The following is a 6,000-nucleotide window of genomic DNA, read 5'->3' as shown; positions in this document are numbered from 1 at the left end:
ATGACCTATCCAAATATTAGGTCATCAATATTAGATGCCTGGGCAACCCCTTTAATACAACTTATAAACAAGAGGAAAAAAGGCTACTTACTACACAGTTAAAAAATGAATTACAAACACATTTACTGTTAGTGTTAGTTAAATGTTACTAGGGTGGTCTTCCTACAAACTGTCTTCATAATTATCAGTTAAAACACTTTCAAGACATCTGAGAACGTTGTATCCTGTAAAAGGGCTGTGGAGTTTTAGATTTAGAGATAATTATTTTTTATTCCTTTTGCTTATATAGCCATACCATATTTTGAGGCATTGAGACCATGACCAATCACTTCAGTCACTCTCAAAACCACAAATGGGCCTGTAACTAGAGATGAGTTAATCGATTCTAAATTAATCAAAGTTACAATGTATTATCCAATTAGACACCATTTTACTGGATTCTGAGAGCTGGGAAGGAGTTAGAACATAAACTATTATACTTAATTCTACATCGCCCTCTCCATACCTGTCCCAACAACATGTGGTCCTGTAATCGCTCCTCTTTGGCCTTCTCCTTGTCTCAGACCTCCAGCGCTGCTGTTCTTGTTCCAGGACGAGAAGATGGAAGATACAGTAAAAGACAGAAGAGAGAAGACAAAGGAGCCGATGAGAGGACCGGTGGTGGCACAAGACATATGGAGATAAGCAAGTATACCCATTTTTTTGAACCCCTTTCTGGCAGATTCGATTAGCACACAATTTTTCAATGTGAATTTCCTGGCGAAATCTGCTTACTTTGAACTTTGATAGATTCACTCATTACTACCTGTAACTATTGTCTGGACCTAATAACTGTATTCGTACACTACAGCTATGCACTCTGGAAAGTCATGATGGCGTCTGGACCAGATGGAGAGGAAAGTGATGAGAAGGACATCACCTGTAAGGTACTTGGGTGTAAATATTTATTTGCTAAACTGCCTGCGTCTAGTCAGTACTGTGCTTTCTGTTCCAGCCACAGTCTGATGATGACTGATAACAACCAATCCCAGTACCTCCTTGCCATTGTTAACGACATACAAGGAGTTGTAGGTTCAAGTGATAACAATATATATGGCAGGGGCTGACCTGACATGGTAATTGATTGCTGTACTAAGCTTGGTGCTGTATTCATATACTGATTGTGGCTCTGATGCTGTATTCATGTACTAATATTGGTGCTGGTGATGTATTCATTAACTGATGGTGGTTTTGGTGCTGTATTCATGTACATATATTTTGCTTTACTATCGGCCATCTTATTGTGGTTTGCTGGCTTCTAGTCTTTTCCTCTGGTGCTGGGTTTCTTGGTCACGTGGTCTCTGCATTCTTTATTACTCAGCACTTTGCTCCCATTCCCCGCTGGACATCAGTGTTGTTACGCTTGTGCTCTGGCTAAGTAGCCTTGTTTAGTTCTTTGTGCTTTGGACAATTGTTATCCTGGGACTTCTTGTTCCACCAGTTTTTGTTCCCTTTAATCTTTGTTTCTGCAACTAACTTTTCTGTTAGGAGGTCTCCTGCTTTTGCTCCCAGTTCTTAGATCTTTTAGGGACCCCTTTCCCCTTCCTACAGGTCTTCGTTTGAGTTCAGTGAAGGTGTTTCGGTGGGGCTATACATAAGGAATAGGGCACCCACCCCAGCTTAGGGTTAAGCTGAGTCTCAGTGCAGGGACAGCTTTTCCCTCCTATTCCTTAGTTCTAAGTTGCAGAACATAACAGTACTGATGGTGGATCTGGTGCTGTATTCCTGTGCTGATGGTGATTCTGGTGCTGTACTCTTTTAGTGAAGATGGTACTGTGTTCATATACTGATAATGGTTCTAGTGCTGTTTTCATGTATTGATGGCGGTTCTGGTGATGTTTTCCTGTACTGTTACTTGTTCTGGTGATATATTCCTGTACTGATGATGGGTCTATTGCTGTATTTCTGTACTGATGGTGGTTCTAAGAAATAATGAATGAAATCCATTAAAAAAAAAACAATGACAGAATTTAATTTGTTTCCTGCACGTTTATATTGCATTTCGGGGAGGGGCACAATTTAAATTTTTGCCCCAGGCAGCAGAAAAGTTATAATCTGCCAAGTTCTGGGCCATTCTCATGGTAGTAACACATAAAGTCCCTATAGATCTGTACTATATCTCTATTATGTTTTGTTGAAATCTTTGTAATATGGACTCCGATGAAGCTGGGGTCCAACTCTGGCTTACTGTGCATTGTCAGGGATGCAGAGATTTGCAGAGAGCTGATGGTAATGCTGCTCCTGCAAATCATGTCACTCAGGCCCACAGGGGTGTAATAACATAATAAGTGAGAAAAACAATGCCCCTACAACTAGTAACCCACTAATTAGTATATTGCCAGCACAGTTATAAAATCATTTTTTGCTCTATGCAGTAATCAATAAGACAATAAAAGGGGGTTGTTAAAAAAGGTATAAATATAGCAATAAATGCACGGTGGCAGTTTGAGGGGTCTGGGGAAGCTATCAGATTCCATTTAAATATATACAGTTATATAAACAGTTGCTTGCGAAAGTATTCAACTCCCTTGGCATTTTTGATGTTTTGCTACCTCACAACTTGGAATTTCAATGTTTTTTTTAGGGTTTGCATCAGTTCACGTAAAGAACATACCTACAACTGTGAACATTTTGTTTATTTTTAATTATGAAACAAACAGCTAATAGGACAAAATAACTGAAAACTTCAGTGTGCATAACTGTTCACCCTCCTTTTCTGGCAATTACAGCTGCTAGTCGCTTTGGATAAGTCTCTATGAGCTTTCCTCATCTTGCCACTGGGACTTTTGTCCATACTTCAAGGCAAAACTGCTCCAACTCCTTCAAGTTAGATAGTTTCCTCTGGTGAACAGCAATATTCAAGTCTGACCACATATTCTCAATTGGATTAAGGTCTGGGCTTTGATTAGGCATTTACATGTTTGCTCTTAAACCCCTCGAGTGTTGCTTTAGCAGTATGCTTTGTCTCATGGTCTTGTTGGAAGGTGAACCTCCATCCCACTCTCAAATCACTGACAGACTGAAACAGGTTTTGCTGAAGAATATCCCTGTATTTAACATCATCCATCTTCCCCTTGACTCTGACCATTTTCCCTTTCCCTGCTGCTGAAAAACAACCCCACAGCATAATGCTGCCACCACAATGTTTCACTGTGGGGATGGTGTTCTTGGGGTGATGAGCTGTGTTGGTTTGACGCCAGACATAGTGTTAACCTTGGTGGCCAAAAAGTTATATTTTGGTCTCATCTGACCACAGCACTTTCCTCTATACATTTGGGGGGTCTCCCACATGTCTTGGCAAACTCAAAATGAGCCTTACAATTTTTGTGTGTAAGTAAAGGCTTTTTTCCGCCCACTCTTCTATAAATGCCACCTCTATGGAGTGTACGGCTTATTGTGGTTGCATGGACAGAAACTCCAGTCTCTACTTGGGAACTCTGCAGTTCCTTCAGGGTTACATTTGGTCTCTGTCCTGCCTCTCTGGTTAATGCCCTCCTTGCCCGGGTTGAGAGTTTTGGTGGGCGGCCCTCTCTTGGCAGGATTGTTGTGGTATCATATTCTTTCCATTTGATGATAATAGATTCGATGATACTCCGGGGAATCATAAGAAATTGGGATATTTTTTTTTAGAACCCAACCCTGACTTGTAATTCTCAATAACTTTGTCCCCGACTTGTTTGGAAATCTCCTTGGTCTTCATGGTGTTGTTTGGTTAGTGGTGCCTCTTGCTTAATGGTGTTGTAGCCCCCGTGGCTTTCAGAAAAGGTGTGTATATACTGACAAAACATGTGACAGATTGCACACAGGTGGATTTCCTTTAACTAAGCATGTGACTTATGAAAATAATTTCATCAGAAATTTTTAGGGGCTTCATCGCAAAAGGGGTGAATACATAAGCACATGCAAATTTTTAGTCATTTGATCCAATAAATTTAATTTATGCCTATATTTTTCTCACTTCACCAACTTAGACTATTTAGTGCTGATGCATCACACACAAATTGGATTACAAAAATATTTAAACACAGGTTGTAATGTAACAAAATAGGTAAAAAGCCAATATTTTTAGAATTATGTCTTGACTAAACTAAAGTTAAGTACAAAAAAAGCATGAGGAGGTGGCGCTGGGGGGATAGAGCTGGAGTGACAGAGGTTTCACATGTACCAATAGCTCTTAAGCATAATTTGCATGTCAATTCAAATACTTATTTCTCAGCAATGGAGTAACGGACTGGCCATGTAAAGATACTGATGGTCTTGTCTTTGAAAGAGCTAGATACACATATAAATAGTTTGTGTGGTGACATCCTGCTGATAGATTCCCTTTAAGCTGAATTTAGACATCTGAGAAACTTGGTTTGTGTATGGACCATGATGTATGGACTGGCAGCTACCCAAACTCAAGTGCTTCATATTTGCCTATGAGGCATATGAGATTGGGTTGGTAGACCCAGAGCCACTCTGTAAATCCTACGTACATAAACGAAATGTGTTTCACCCATTCTTTTCCTTAAATAAACATTTATTTAAAAAAAAACAATCATCAAATTATCCCATGTCTAGTGTCCCCATGATGACTGTCACAATATTTTCGCTTTGTTTATTCTACCTTGGTTTAGGTGAAGAAAAAAAGAAGGCTACATTTTGTTCTGCTTTTACCTACAGTTGAAACCAGAAGTTTACATACACTATATAAAAAGACACATATGCATGTTTTTCTCAATATCTGACCTGACATAAGAATAAACAGGAATAAACCTTTTCCAATTTTAGGCCAATTAGGATTACCATCATTTTTAATATTGCTAAATGCCAGAATAATGAGAGAGAGAGATTGTTTTAAGGCATTTTTGTTACTTACTGCAAAGTCAAAAGTTTACATACACTGAGATTACTATGCCTTTAAACAATTCTGGATTGCCCATATGATGATGTCATGTGTTTGGAAGCTTCTGATAGTTTTTTTTTGCAACATCTGAGTTAATTAGAGACACACCTGTGGATGTATTTTAATGCACACCTGAAACACACTTCTTCTTTGTGTAGCATCATGAAAAAGTCTAAAGAAATCAGTCAAGATATCAGGAAGAGAATTGTGGAGTCGCACAAGTCTGGCACATCCTTGGGTACAATTTCAAGATACCTGAAGGTGCCTCATTCATCTGTACAAACAATTATACACAAGTACAAACAAGATGGGAATGTCCAGCCATCATACCGCTCAGGAAGGAGACGGGTTCTGTGTCCCAGAGATGAACGTGGTTTGGTCTGACATGTGCATATCAACCCAAGGACAAAAGCAAAAGACCTTGTGAAGATGTGAAGATGATGGCAGAAGCTGGTAAGATTGTGTCAATAACCACAGTGAAATGAGTACTGTATCAACATGGGTGAAAATGCCATTGTGCCAGGAAGAAGCCATTGCTCCAAAAGAAACATAAAAAAGGCTGATTAATGTTTACAAATGAACCCAGGAACAAAGACCTTAACTTTTGGTGACATGTCCTGTGGTCTGATGAAACTAAAATTGAACTTTTTGGGCATAATGATCATCGTTACGTTTGGAGGAAAAAGGGAGAAACTTGGAAGCCTAAGAACACCATCCCAACCGTGAAACATGGGGGTGGCAGCATCATGTTGTGGGGTTGTTTTGCTGCAGGAGGGACTGGTGCACTTCACAATATAGATGGCATCATGAGAAAAGAAGATTATATGGCAATACTGAAGCAACATCTCAAGACATCAGCCAGGAAGTTAAAGCTTGGGCAGAAATGGGTCTTCCAAATGGACAATTACTCGAAGCATACTGCAAAAATGGTAACAAAGTAGTTTATGGATAACAATGTCAAAGTTTTGGAGTGGCCATCACAAAGCCCTGATCTCAAACCTATTGAAAATTTATGGGCAAAGCCGAAAAGGCAGGTGCGAGCAAGGCAACCTACAAACCTGGATCAGTTACAC

General features: G+C 39.6%; 1 long non-coding RNA gene across 1 annotated transcript in view; it reads right to left on the bottom strand.

Annotated features, from left to right (window-relative positions):
* Positions 1–589: 589 nt before the first annotated feature.
* The window catches only part of LOC141160944 (uncharacterized), a 94,189-nt gene continuing 88,778 nt past the window's right edge, over positions 590–6,000 (bottom strand). Inside the window, exon 3 of the long non-coding RNA XR_012250587.1 lies at positions 590–1,961. This is a non-coding gene — a long non-coding RNA (uncharacterized lncRNA). The remainder of the gene's footprint in view (positions 1,962–6,000) is intronic.

The sequence above is a fragment of the Phyllobates terribilis genome, unplaced genomic scaffold, assembly GCF_046119375.1.
Source record: "Phyllobates terribilis strain yellow unplaced genomic scaffold, ASM4611937v1 Scaffold_9__5_contigs__length_417890890, whole genome shotgun sequence".
NCBI lineage: Eukaryota > Metazoa > Chordata > Amphibia > Anura > Dendrobatidae > Phyllobates > Phyllobates terribilis.
The sequence above is the reverse complement of the archived record's forward strand: the minus strand, read 5'-3'. Positions and strand labels throughout refer to the sequence as shown.